Genomic DNA, 13,017 nt, shown 5'->3' on the forward strand with positions numbered 1-13,017 from the left:
CTGCCCTGCGTGCTCAAGGCACCATCCTGCTTAGCCAGCTTGCAATGTTCTAGAACATCTCTCTCAGTGGACTTTACTTCTCAAGGTTTTATGAAGGTCCATGCTAAGAGGTGCTGGTGACCTCGGAGCTGACCCCCATACCCTTGGCAGGAAGGGAAGCCATAGTGGGGATAGTGGGAGACGTCTGAAAATCAGATGTACAACCCGACAAGGTCAAGAGTGGTATCTTGAAGTGGGACCTCATCGTCTTTGACCCATCTCAAGGGAGGCATCCTCTCCTTGGGCACAGAACTTCTCCCACACCCCCCGCCCCCATCCAACACCAGGCTCTGAGCTACCTTCAGGGAGGGGCCCATGTCTTTCCAGATCTGTGGTCCAGGCCTGGACAACCATCCTGCTGGAAGATGGGCTCTGTGAGGGCAGCTGCCATCTTACACCTCCTTGTAACCCCAGTGCCTGATATATCGCGTGCACTCAATCGAATTACGTTCAACGAGAGAACAGATGACTCTCTTCCATTCCCTTGGAGTCAACTTCTCCGTCACTAAATCAATGGTTCCTGTGGCCAAGCCAAAACCATGACCTAAAGGGATCCACATCATGCTAGGAAGTCAGCATGGGCAGAAAGAGAAGAGTCCATTCCTGCTGTCCAGACACGAGGACGTCAGACACCTTCCGACAGAGGAAGATGCCTTGGGGGTGGAAGAACCTAAAGATGGAAGGGAACTTGAGCTCAGGCGGGATCTGGATACAGAGGGACAGCCCGTTAGACAGAGGGGAGCCTCCACTCACTGAATACCTGCCATGAGCCAAACCCCAGCAGGAGCCCTTAGACAGGTTCTTCCCACAAGAGCCCTGGCACACGAGCTAGCGGCCCACGTCACAGCAGAGGACACTGAGGCTCAGAGTGGTGACGCGACTTGCTCATGATCACAGAGCCAGCCGCCGGTAGAGCTGCGGTTGAACACGGCCCTGTCGGTGGCCAGAGCCCATGGACCCCTCAGCCATCCAAAGAGGAAGAAACGTCGAGAACAAAGCATAAAAGTCAAAGAAAGACGGCGGTGGGTTCAAAAGACAAGCAGGGGGCTTCCCTGGTGGCGCAGTGGTTGAGAGTCCGCCTGCCGATGCAGGGGACGCGGGTTCGTGCCCCGGTCCGGGAAGATCCCACATGCCGCGGAGCGGCTGGGCCCGTGAGCCGTGGCCGCTGAGCCTGCGCGTCTGGAGCCTGTGCTCCGCAACGGGAGAGGCCGCAACAGTGAGAGGCCCGCGTGCCGCAAAAAATAAAAACAAAAACAAAAACAAAAGACAAGGAGGTGACCTGCTTACCAGGACCAGTGTCCCACCCAAAGGTGACCAGGATAAAATCACAGGGAGGGGTGAAGGTGAGGTGGACCTTAAAGGCCACGCTAAGAGGTTAGACTATTTTCGCGTGGAGAGGGACATGGTCAGAGCTGTGCTTTCAGAATTTGTACTTGGCCATAGGGAGGAGGAGAGGTGAGGGACAGGAAAACTTGGCATGCCCGACGCGAGGCCCGGCACGGGAGAGGCAGGGCAAGAGAGGGAGGAAAACAGGAAGTGAGGCCAACTGGAAGGAAGCAGGAGCAGGGCCGCTGGCTGGAAGGGGTCCAGGGAGAGAGGGAGAAACCACTTCCCCTCTCCTTTCTGATGAGGGCAAGATTATTACTTGAGAGCAGCGCAGGACTTCCGAAAACACAGGACGAGAAGAGCCCTGAGCATGTGTCCCCCACAGAGGTCGCGGTACCCAAATCATGTGGTCACTCTGACCACCTCCGTCTACGCTGGAGCTTCATCCACACTGAGCTCTGGCCTCAGGCCCTGGGGGACCCAGCAGTGCCCCTTCCTCTGGCATCTCAGGGCCAAAGACAGGCACAGAGATCAATGGAACCCAAAGGCAAGTGGTGAGAGACGGAAAGAAAACTGTATGAAGAAACCAAGGTGCAGAGAGGTAAACAACTCGCCTGATATACAGCGAGTGCGTCCCAGAGTCAGGATTCTAACGCAGGCTCCTCTGTGTAGACCTTGCCTGTACCACTCAGGGTCCCAGCAGGGAGGAAGCAGAGGAGTAAGCGCCCTGACCTCACTCCCTTCCTGCCTTCCCACTTGCCAGTGCCTCCCAAACAGAAGCCTGAGGGCAGCAGAGCCCCGTGTGGTACCCATCCTGTTGCATCCACACAGGTCGGCCTCCTGACGGGGACATGGAGGTTACCCAGCACCTCGTCACTCCCACAGCCAAGTCTCTGGTAGGTACCTGGGCCTCAGCTGCCTCCACCCTGCAATCCACAGGGCCGGCGAACGGCCTGGACTCCGCAGCAGGAGGCCGCCTGCCTCTCTGTACAAGGGCAAGATGCCTCCCATGCCTCCACCCCAAGCTGGTCCAGCAGCATCAAGCTCTCTCCTTCCTCCCTCATTCACACTCCCGGGCCCTGCCCTGTTTTCTATCATATGCAAAAATCTCAAAATAGCCTACATTCGTTAAGGCAGGCCATTGGGAGTGGCCGTCTTGAGAGAAGAGGGCCAGCTGGTGCCACTGCAGCCCAAGCCGCCCACTCTGGGCCCCGGCCTGCCCCTCTTGCCCTCCCTGCCAGCCGTGCACATGAAGGCCTGGCTGCCGGTAAAAAGAAAGGGCTCCTATCTCTGATTCCACAGGGCCTCTGATAAGAAATGTCATCCCTTGCTGTGTAATATTACCTGGCCGGATAAGAATCTCTATCATGCTCAAACGTAGGCTGGCCACAGAACACAGAGCCCGGTGGTGCAGGATAATTTATTTGCTTAAGCTGAAAGCCCTGGGAGGCTGAGAGAAGTGCACTGAATGAAAGAGTAAGCCAAATTAGAACCTATCGAATTGGAGTTAGGATTGCTGCCCAGGGAAGGATGCAGCACCTGAGGACAATAGCGGGCCTGCCTCACTTTTCTCCCGACCCGATAAGCATTTTCACCTTCCTCTTTCCTCAAAGGGCACTTTCACTTATGTGATCGCATTTAATCCTCATGACAACCTCAAGAGAAGCATTCTTAGCCTCCTTTTACAGATCAGGAAATTGAGATTCAGCAAGGTTAAGTAACATGGCCAAGGTCACATGGGCAGCCACACCAGCGCGTGGAATCAAACCCATCGGGTCTGACTCACCAGCCTGCTGTCAGATCCGGAGTCCGCTCCCAGCTGCTGGGTCGCTTGGCTCATACAACAAAATTAATCAATTAAGTCAGATCGGCCTGACTGACAGCGTCAGCTACATGTTATCATCTCGAAGGTCCGTTTCAAGCCTCTCCCCCCAACCCCTTGAGTCTTTGTAATCTGGGGAATAATGAAGCCTGGCAGAGCATAGAGACTCAAGGGGCGGGGGTGGGTAGGCCAGGGACGGTACCCAGGAGAGCAGAAGGGACACCCGGGGCTTCCACTCCAGCCCATGTGTTTGAGGGGCAGGAGGCAGAAGGACACTGTGGGAAGAAAACTCCCCCGTCCGTTCATCATTCATGCGTTCACAGATACTAATGGGAAGGCTGTGGTGTGCCTGGATCTGGGCTTGGCCCAGGCGATAATATCCTTGCAGATGGACAGATCCTGCCCTCCTGGAGGGGTCTGTCTTCTGGGGCTTACAGATCAATAGAGGCGGGGACCACAGACTGTGTTCAGTGAGGACGTAGGAAGTACAGGTATCTGATTTGGGAGTGGTGGATGTGCATCAGTGGGGCCGTTAGGTTAGCACACTCTACACACTGCGATATGCCCTCCTTTCTTTCATTTTTTAAAATCAACATTGCTAAGGACGACAGTGGTGAACAGAACTTCAAGAGTGTTCCGTATCACTTCATAAAGCCACCCATTCTTTTTAACAGCTGTGGAGTACTCCATTTTATGGAGGCATTGTGATTTAATCAACCGATCCCCAACTGAGGAGCATGTAAATTGTGTCTCACTGGGGGAGAGGAACAGATGAAGCAGAGAGGACTATTAGGGCAGTGAAACTATGCCATATGATACTACCATGGTGGATACATGTCATTATACAGTTGTCATAGAATGTTCAACACCGAGAGTGACTCCTAATATAAACCATGGGCTTCGGGTGATAACGATGTGTTGGAGAATGTAGACTTGTCAGTTGTAACAAATATACCATTCTGGCACAGGAGGGAGACTATACCATTCTTGCTAGTGAGGGAGGCTGCATGTGGGGACAGAGCATATATGGGAACTCTCTATACCTTCCACTCAATTTTTCTGTGAACCTAATAATAATAAAATCAATTGATCAGGCAAGTGTGCATTTAGCTCAAAAATCTCAATTCCATTCTGTTTTCTTTTTTTTTAAATTTTTTTCTATTTCTTTATTTTTGGCTGCGTTGGGTCTTCGTTGCTGCATGCAGGCTTTCTCTGGCTGTGGTGAGCGGGGGCTGCTCTTCGTTGTGGTGCACGGGCTCATTGTGGTGGCTTCTCTTGTTGCAGAGCACAGGCTCTAGGTGCGCGGGCTTCAGTAGCTGTGGCTCGCGGGCTCTAGAGCGCAGGCTCAGTAGTTGTGGCGCACTGGCTTAGTTGCTCTGCGGCATGTCGGATCTTCCTGGACCAGGGCACAAACCCATGTCCCCTGCACTGGCAGGCAGATTCTTAACCACTGCGCCACCAGGGAAGCCCTCTGTTTTCTATTGACTATTTTTCTCCCTAAGTTTGGGTCAAATTCTTCTGTTTCTTTACATATCCAGTAATCCAATTAAAAACTAGGCACTGAAGATAGGGGTAGGGGATTAAGAGGTACAAACTGCTACATATAAAATAAATAATCTACAAGCCTATATCGTACCGCACAGGAAATATAGCCAATATTTTATAACAACTATGAATGGAGTCTAATCTGTAAAAATTTTGAATCGCTATGTTGTCATCCCAAAACTAATACAATATTGTAAATCAGGGGTCCCCAACCCCCGGGCCACGGACCACTGCTGGTCCACGGCCTGTTAGGAACCGGGCCACACAGCAGGAGGTGAGCGGCGGGAGAGCGAGCGAAGCTTCGTCTGTATTTACAGCCGCTCCCCATCGCTCACATTACTGCCTGAGCTCTGCTTCCTGTCAGATCAGCGGTGGCATTAGATTCTACTGTGTACAGCGCATGTGAGGGATCTAGGTTGCGCGCTCCTTGTGAGAATCTAATGCCCGATGATCTGAGGTGGAGCTGAGGCTGTGATGCTAGCGCTGGGGAGTGGCTGCAAATACAGATTATCATTAGCAGAGAGGTTTGACTGCACAGAGACCATAATAAATCAATTGCTTGCCGACGCATATCAAAACCCTATCAGTGAGTGGCAAGTGACAATTAAGCTGTATCTTACAGACTAGACTGGACGTAAGCAACACACGTCAGGTGGCACTGTCTCCCATCACCCCCAAATGGGACCATCTAGTTGCAGGAAAACAAGCTCAGGGCTCCCACTGATTCTGCATTATGGTGAGCCGTAAAATTATTTCATTATATGTTACAATGTAATAATAATAGAAATAAAGCGCACAATAAATGTAATGTGCTTGAATCATCCTGACACCGTCCCCCACCCCGTTCCGTGGAAAAACTGTCTTCCACGAAACCAGTCCCTGGTGCCAAAAAGTCTGGGGACTGCTGCTGTAAATCAAATACACCTCAATTTAAATACAAAAATAAAATAAAAATTAGACATTGTATGTCAATAAGTAAATAGAGAAATAAGTAAATTAAAAACTGTCTCACTGTTTGCTATTTCCAACAATGTTGAGATGAAGATCCTATTCACCTTATCTGCAACTACGCATGTATTTCTGCGGAATAAACTCTGAGAGTTCAGCCAGCAACTTTAAGCTCGACTTTTCCTGCCCCCTTCACTGTGGCCGTGGCAAAGTCTCACACTGGGTCTTGACAGCTAGGGGCTCCCCGTGTGCCCGCCCTCTTCAGAGCCTGGGAGGGCCGTCCTAAAAGCACCTTCCTCCTCCTTGCTGAGCATCTGCTTCCATTCCCACAACAGCACACGAGCAAACAAACAGATGTCACTCGGGCTGCTGAGACACCACTCCTCTTGCTTCTGCCTTGCCTGGCGCGTGGTGGTTGAGTTCAGGAATCGAGCTGGACACTAAACGAGACACCTACCTCTCTTCACCCAGGCTGCTCCCAGAACTGGCTGGCTTTCTTCTTTTTCTTGTGGGCCCCGAGATGTTCAAGAGTGCAGAGAGCCCAAGGCTGGAGAGAAGCAAATCTCCACAGGAGCTCGGAACTCCTCTGAAACCTCAGCCCGGCCTGGGAAAACACAGTAAATAATGTCAATTATGCGATGTGGAGCCCGAGACACCCTGAAGAAAAGAATTCATTACAAAAAGAAAAATCCTCTGATATTCAGAAGATAAAAAGAATATGTCTTCGTGGCTGAAATAAAGTGGAACCTAAGGTAAAGGACGTCATCCTACACGTGGGAGGCTGGCCATCCACTGGTAGATGCCGAGTGAGGAGAGCAAACCATGAGTGAGACAGAGCCCCACTCCTCCAGGAACTCGTGATCCACAGAGGAAGGCATCACTGACTCTTCCTTCGTAGATGAGAGAAGAGGATATTTGAGCTAGGTATTGAAGAGCAGAAGTTCACCAGGCAGAGAAAGGTGGGGAGCTTTTCAAACAGTATTAACAGCATGTGTGACATGGAGTGTGAAAGAACGGTCTGCCAGCGGTCAGACTGTAAGGGGAATCCCTCACAGGCTGTGCTAAGGGTTTGCCCTTCCCCCACAGATGCGATGGGGACTCCTAGAGGCTCTTGAGCAGCAGGGTGACAGATCAGATCGAGGCCTCAGCATCGCCGTGAAGGACCAGCTGGTGAGAGCAAATTCTCAGCCGAGTGCGAACCAGTTCATCACAGAGCAGAGCAACAGGCATAGTGATCAAAACAGTGGCCTCTGGAGCCAGCTCTCTGTCTGCAAGTCCCAGCTCTGCCCCTGCCAGCTTGAGCAAGTCTTCTCATCTGTGAAATGGGGATGACATCAGCAGAGGTCTCTTTGTGCTAGAACAGGGTCCAGTACACAATAGGGACACAAGGCATGACCTCTTTGGGACTTCTCCATCCCCCTATTCCCCTAGCGTCCTCATTCAGCACTGCCGGTTCTTTTGAAACGCAAGTGGCCATCAATCTGAGCAAAGGCGGGCAAGGTTTGATTTAGGAGGGCTGGAACTCGGTCTGAAACAGAGTTTGGGAACTACTAGAACTGTCAGCTTTCCCAACAGCCCTGTAACAGGGATGATCTGAGATCGTGGTTCTTGATGCCGCTTCACCAGAGAATCCCGGGGGGAGATGTTATAACCCCAAGGCCTGGGCTCCACTCCTGACTAATTTTAAGTCAGAATCTTTGGGGGTTGGGTCCTGGCAGCAAGATATTTAAATTCCTCAGATGATTCCAATGTGAAACCACGTTTGAGAACAACTGATCTATGAGTCAAATTGAGCAGGAAAGGGAACGCTGGCAGAAGGAAAAGTGCCACCACCCCAAGCTGTGTCACCTCCAGAAGCTGCTCGGCCCTCCAGGCTTCTGTTTCCTCCCCAGCTGGGTGGGTGTGACGATGCCTGGACCCTGAACACCTCACAGGGCAGTGGGAGGCCACCCTGAGCTAACAGATTGAGAGTGCCCACGTCACTAACATTGTGACACACCCCTCAAAGCTCTTCTGGCAACAGAGAAGGGCCCCGCACACCAACGATGCAACCAGGAAGGGAACTAGTGGCAAAAGCACCGGTTAGGTGTGGAGAGCCAGTAGTGGCCCTAGGTCCTCTCACTAACCAGCTGTGTTACTAGCAGTCCCACCTTTCTGAGCCTCGGTTTCTTCAGCGGTTGACTAGGGATGAGTCCTGACTTACCAATCAGACAAAGGGAGAGTGGGGTGCAAGGCAGGAGGACGTAGGTTGAGCTCTGAAGGGTCAGGCTCATGCAGAGCATTTTGATTTAGCGTTTTCTAGGTCTTCACTGGAATGTGAAAAGTTCTGGAGAGAGGAAATGCCCCCTTCGACAACTGCTGTGACTGAAGGGAGTGGGGGAGACGAGGGGCCGTGGAAGCTTTCTTCGGGGCAGGCTAGCGGGGAGCCCGCCAGCGTCCAAGTAGGGGTGGGTGATAGGGCAGCAGGGCAGGGTGTGGCCGAGGGCTGCCCTGGCCGAGACATTAAGATAGGAAGTGCTATCTGGGAACAATGGAACTACTGTACCGTTGTCCCAGCCTGGATCTGACCAGAGGGGATAAGACTCCAGGAAATACATCCCCCAACAGCTGGCCAGAGTGGTCCCGACAAACCATGGGCCCCTTTATTTGTTCATTCATTCACTCGTTCGTGTGCCCCGCACTAGTGCACGTCAACCGCGTACCAAGAATTGTGTTAGAAGGCGGGGATGCCGAGATGAATAAGGCTCGGTCTGCACCCTTAAGAGGGACAAAGGTAAGTAGGGCAAAGAAAGAAGTAACATTTAAGTATAACACCATGTGCTAAAACACAGCAACAATAATAATAAGAGCCACAACTTAGTGATGGCCAACCAAGCACCAGGGTGCCAAGCATCCTGGCATTTTCTATTTAATATCTCAAATCCTCAGTGTCTTCTCCAAGTAAGAGTTCTTGTTCCATTTTACAAATACGGAAACTGAGGCTCAGAGAGGCTGATTACTCGACACAGATCACACAGCAACTTCAGAGGCTGGGCTCGTATCTGAATTCAGGGCAGTGTTCCTTCAGCGCCTGGGCTCTTTCCCCATAGCTGCTGTAATCCAAAGAATCACAAGATTACAAGACAAAGTATCCTCCCCCATGTACCTCTTACACGCACCGTCCCCTCGTTTGGAGAAAACAGTTTAAAAACCATAACAAGCAAACAAGGAAAAAAAATGAGGCATGGCACCCAGCCTGGAGTTATTGCTCAATACATGCTGACAGACAGAGAAAGACAAATATCATATGATATCATTTAAATGCAGAGTCTAAAAAAAAACAACACACAAATGAACTTATTTACAAAACAGAAACAGACTCACACAACGAACTTACGGTTACCAGAGGGGAAGGGTGAGGCGGAGGGATAGATTGGGGGTCTGGGATTGACAAGTACACACTACTATATTTAAAATAGATAGCCAACAAGGACCTACTATATAGCACCGGCAACTCTGCTCAATATTATGTAACAGCCTAAGTGGGAAAAGAACTTGAAAAAGAATAGAAACGTGTATATGTATAACAATCACTTTGCTGTACACCTGAAACTAACACAACATTGTTAATCAACTATACTCCAATATAAAATGAAAAGTTAAGAAAAAAAATAAACATGTCCAATAGTTCAAGGATGCTTAAAAAAAAATACATGCTGACAAATCAGAATCCAACTATAAGAGCATCTGAGCAGTGGGGCAGGGGTGTGAGGTATTTGGGATCCAGCAGGCCTGGGTTTGAATCCCGGCTTCGGTATTTACACCTCCCTGAACCTCAGTTCACTAATCTTAAAGATGGGAGCAATAAAACCTTCCAAAGGACAACTGGGACGAGGTCCAGAAAATGGAGACAATTTCCTGCCCTTTAAGATCTCTGCAAGCCCCGCCTCAGCCTTGGGTGAAAGAAAAAAGCAAGTGAAAGGACAACCAGGAGAGACACCGGCATGTTTTGGAAGCTCCCACCAACTCTGGAAATAGGCACCACACCGGGAACTCGACATCTTCCACAGAGTGCCGTTTCCCTCCCTTGGACTCGGCAGCCCTCCGGGAAAGGGCACGAACTCGCTTTAATTCTGGCGCCACACCTGCCCACCGGCCTGGGTGCCACCTAATCTTCTCAAGACTGCACCCACTGATGCCTGAGTACTGCTCAGAAAGCTGGGGTGCAGCCAGACGGGGGTGTCCCGGGGCAGGGGACAGCTGCTGCGGGAATGATGACCCTTATTACTTCTAGTTAACATTTACTAAATCCTTACTGTGTGGCAGGCACTGCACTTAGTTTTTCTGTTTTTTGTTTTACCGGCAGGGAGGCATTCATGGTTTAAATTAGAATTTAAACCTTTAGATTTAAATGATTCCAGACTCTTCAGCTGCTGGTAGCTGGGTGATCTTGAGTAAGTCGCTTTACCTCCCTGTGCGCTTTACCTCCCTGTCTGGGCCTGGAGGTCAGCTCTAAAATAGAGACTCATCTGTTCAACCCATATTTAGTAGCCACCTACCCACGCTCCAGGGACTAAAGCAGTAAACACAAGTAACAGAGATCTCGGCATTTGCAGGGTTCGAGAGGGGGCGGGGGTGGAAGACAGTCAACAAACAGACAAATAAACAAGTAACTATATAGGGGGTCAGATGGTCATATGATACGTGTTGCAGAGACCAATAGAGGAAGAACGGGAGAGGGAGATGTCGGGGGGGGAGGGGGGGAGGTGGGTACTTTTTATACAGAGTGGCCAGGATGGCCTCTCAGGTAAGGAGACATTTGAGACACGTGTGTGTGTGGATGCACGTGTGTGATGTTTATTGAGCACTTACTATATTCCAGGTAGCCATTCCAGGGTTAGGTTAGGTGTTTCACGTGGATTGACTCATTGTACCCTTTCCAACATCCCTAGAAGGAAGACGGCGATACTTTCCCTGCTTTACTGAGGACAAAATGGAGAAGCATTATTTAAATGACTTGTTCAGGTGACCCAGGTGATTAAGAGCAGAGTAGGCTGTGGCCTCTGAACTGCACACACTACCTCTTCCATCCCTAGAACCCCGTTTGCCAGCAAGTGATGCTCTGTGGATCGCTACTGTGATCACCTTCAAGATGCCTGCGAGATAAGAAGCAGAGGACGAAAGGAGAGGGAAGCACAGCTCCTGGCACAAAATACACACTTGAAACCCATCTGGAAAATAAAGGCGCGGTGACTGTAGACGCCTCGTCCTCTCTGTCTGTCTCTGAGAGACACAACACCTTCACTCCCTTTTTTATTCATCTTTACTTAATTTCCTCGAGAGAAGAAGACCTGAGGTTCTGCATCCATTTTTAGGCTGACTTCCGATCTGCAGCTTTGTTCAAGGTCCTGATGGCTTCCACGCCAAAGGCAAAAGCCACCCATCAAACTCACGACAGCACCTCTCCCTTCTCAGGGTCATCATTCCAGAGCCAACCTTGGGGGTGTTCTGCTCAAGCCACAGCCTCCAGCAATGGGGAAAAGGGGAGGACGGGCGGCCGACGATGGTTCTGCAAGGTCCCAGGAAGCAGACGTGGTAACATTCCGAGGCGGACTCCTCCTTTGAAAGACTGGCATCTGCCTCGGAGATTCTCATCCTCCAAAAGGCCAGAAAGAGCTCCTTTGTAAAGACTGTTGAAGAACCTGCTTCCAGGGAGCCTCCATGATGCGCTTTTTCTCTGGTTTCCCAGTGGACTGGAGCTCCCAGAGGCAAGGTCTCAGGATTTTGCCCCGTATACCTCGCATCTGTAGGGAGAGCATGTTTCGTGAGTGGATCCAGAGATGGACGGATGCAAGGGAAGGAGAAAAGGGAAAGGGAGGGAGGGGAGGAAGGAAGGAGGTGTGCAGTGGAGGGTGAGCAAAACAAATTCTATGGCATGACATCAGGGGAGGTAGAAAGAAAAGGGGAAACAGATGAAAGCAAAGTGTCCATTAATATGGAATAGTTGAAAAAAACATGGAATACTATGCGGCAGTTAAAAAAGAGTGAGGTATGTGGACACACAGAGAAAAGCTACAAGTTACACTGCTGAGTGAAAAACGAATACATTGAAATAACTGATTCCCTCTAGATCTGGATGCCATAGAGTCCATGGAACCAGAGACAAGGCTGGTGGCTAGATCTGGGGTTAAATCCCAAGGAGATCAGCTGACCGAGTCCACTGCCTCAGCGGACATTTCCACCCACGAGGAAAGGAAGGCCACACCTTCCCTCTAGGCCTCTAGGCAACAGTGATCTCATGACCCCGTTTCTAGTCTGGCTTTGGTCCCCCGGTACCTTGAAGGCAAAACAAATCAAATGAGCAACCTTCCGCTCCTGGGCCCCAGCCCGTGATAATCCACAAAGAGCAGCGCGTTTGCACGGAGCTGCAAACTGAAAACCAACGGGCTCTTTCTGGCTACAGGTTCCACCCACAGGATGTTTAAAATATTTCTCAACTAACTGCCTACATCTAAAAATTCAGGAAATTTCATTACAAGATCCAAAAATGTATTTGGCAACCCTGGTCCCACACAAGACAACAGCTGGTTGAATGCTGAGGGCAGGGTGGTCCTTTATTCAAGGTATGTACGCTCCCGCTGGCTGGAGCCCCATCCCTCAGAGACGACCAAGCCCAAACTCAACCCAGATGAAGATGCCACTGCTCAGAAAGGTGAGAAAACTTGCCCAAGGTCACACAGCAAGCCAGGGGTAGGATGGGAACTAGAGCTCAGTATTCCTTACACAAAGGTCTGTGTCCCTTCTACCTGCCAGGCTGCACCTCTTCTCATTTAGAACCAGTCACAGCCTTAGGAAGTAGATAAGCCATTTGACATCTGGCTAGAACAAGGATCCCGGTGTCACCTTGAGTCCGGAGCAAAATCCAACTCAGGCAGAAGTGACACCACAGGCGACACAGGGGCCCCAGCACACGGCACCATAATTAGCCCAGACCTGATCATCATCATCGGGACGCCTCTTGTTCAATGTTATTCTTTGCTTCATGGTTTCCACATCCAGAGGAACAATACTTCCCTAAAAGCCCACCTACACAGTTCTTGGAAAATATAGGTTAAACATTCTGCCTCACGCACAAAGGAACAAGGACCAAAGAGGGCGAGGGAAATTCATCCCCACAGTCCTGCACTTTTCATTATTCACCCCAAAGGTTTTTTAAGTCGCCAAGTTCAAATAACCCTGTTCCTTGGGGCTGCAGAACTATTTTTACCAACAGTTTCCAGAGAGGAGGCTCCAAGGCTTTTAATAGATGGGATTACTGGGTATCAAGAGACATGAAATGGCTTCAAGAGGCTGGAGGT

The 13,017-nt window shown here is 50.4% G+C and overlaps 1 long non-coding RNA gene across 18 annotated transcripts in view; it reads right to left on the reverse strand.

Moving 5' to 3' along the window:
• Nucleotides 1-13,017, reverse strand: part of LOC111164421 (uncharacterized) — a 402,877-nt gene that overhangs the window by 191,287 nt on the left and 198,573 nt on the right. For all 18 annotated transcript variants that reach the window (XR_016388300.1, XR_016388302.1, XR_016388301.1 and 15 more), the window contains exon 4: nt 6,138-6,284. This is a non-coding gene — a long non-coding RNA (uncharacterized LOC111164421). The remainder of the gene's footprint in view (nt 1-6,137; nt 6,285-13,017) is intronic.

Source organism: Delphinapterus leucas, chromosome 17 (genome assembly GCF_059928025.1).
Source record: "Delphinapterus leucas isolate spDelLeu-1000000601 "Yukka" chromosome 17, BTC_Dleu_Yukka2, whole genome shotgun sequence".
Lineage (NCBI taxonomy): Eukaryota > Metazoa > Chordata > Mammalia > Artiodactyla > Monodontidae > Delphinapterus > Delphinapterus leucas.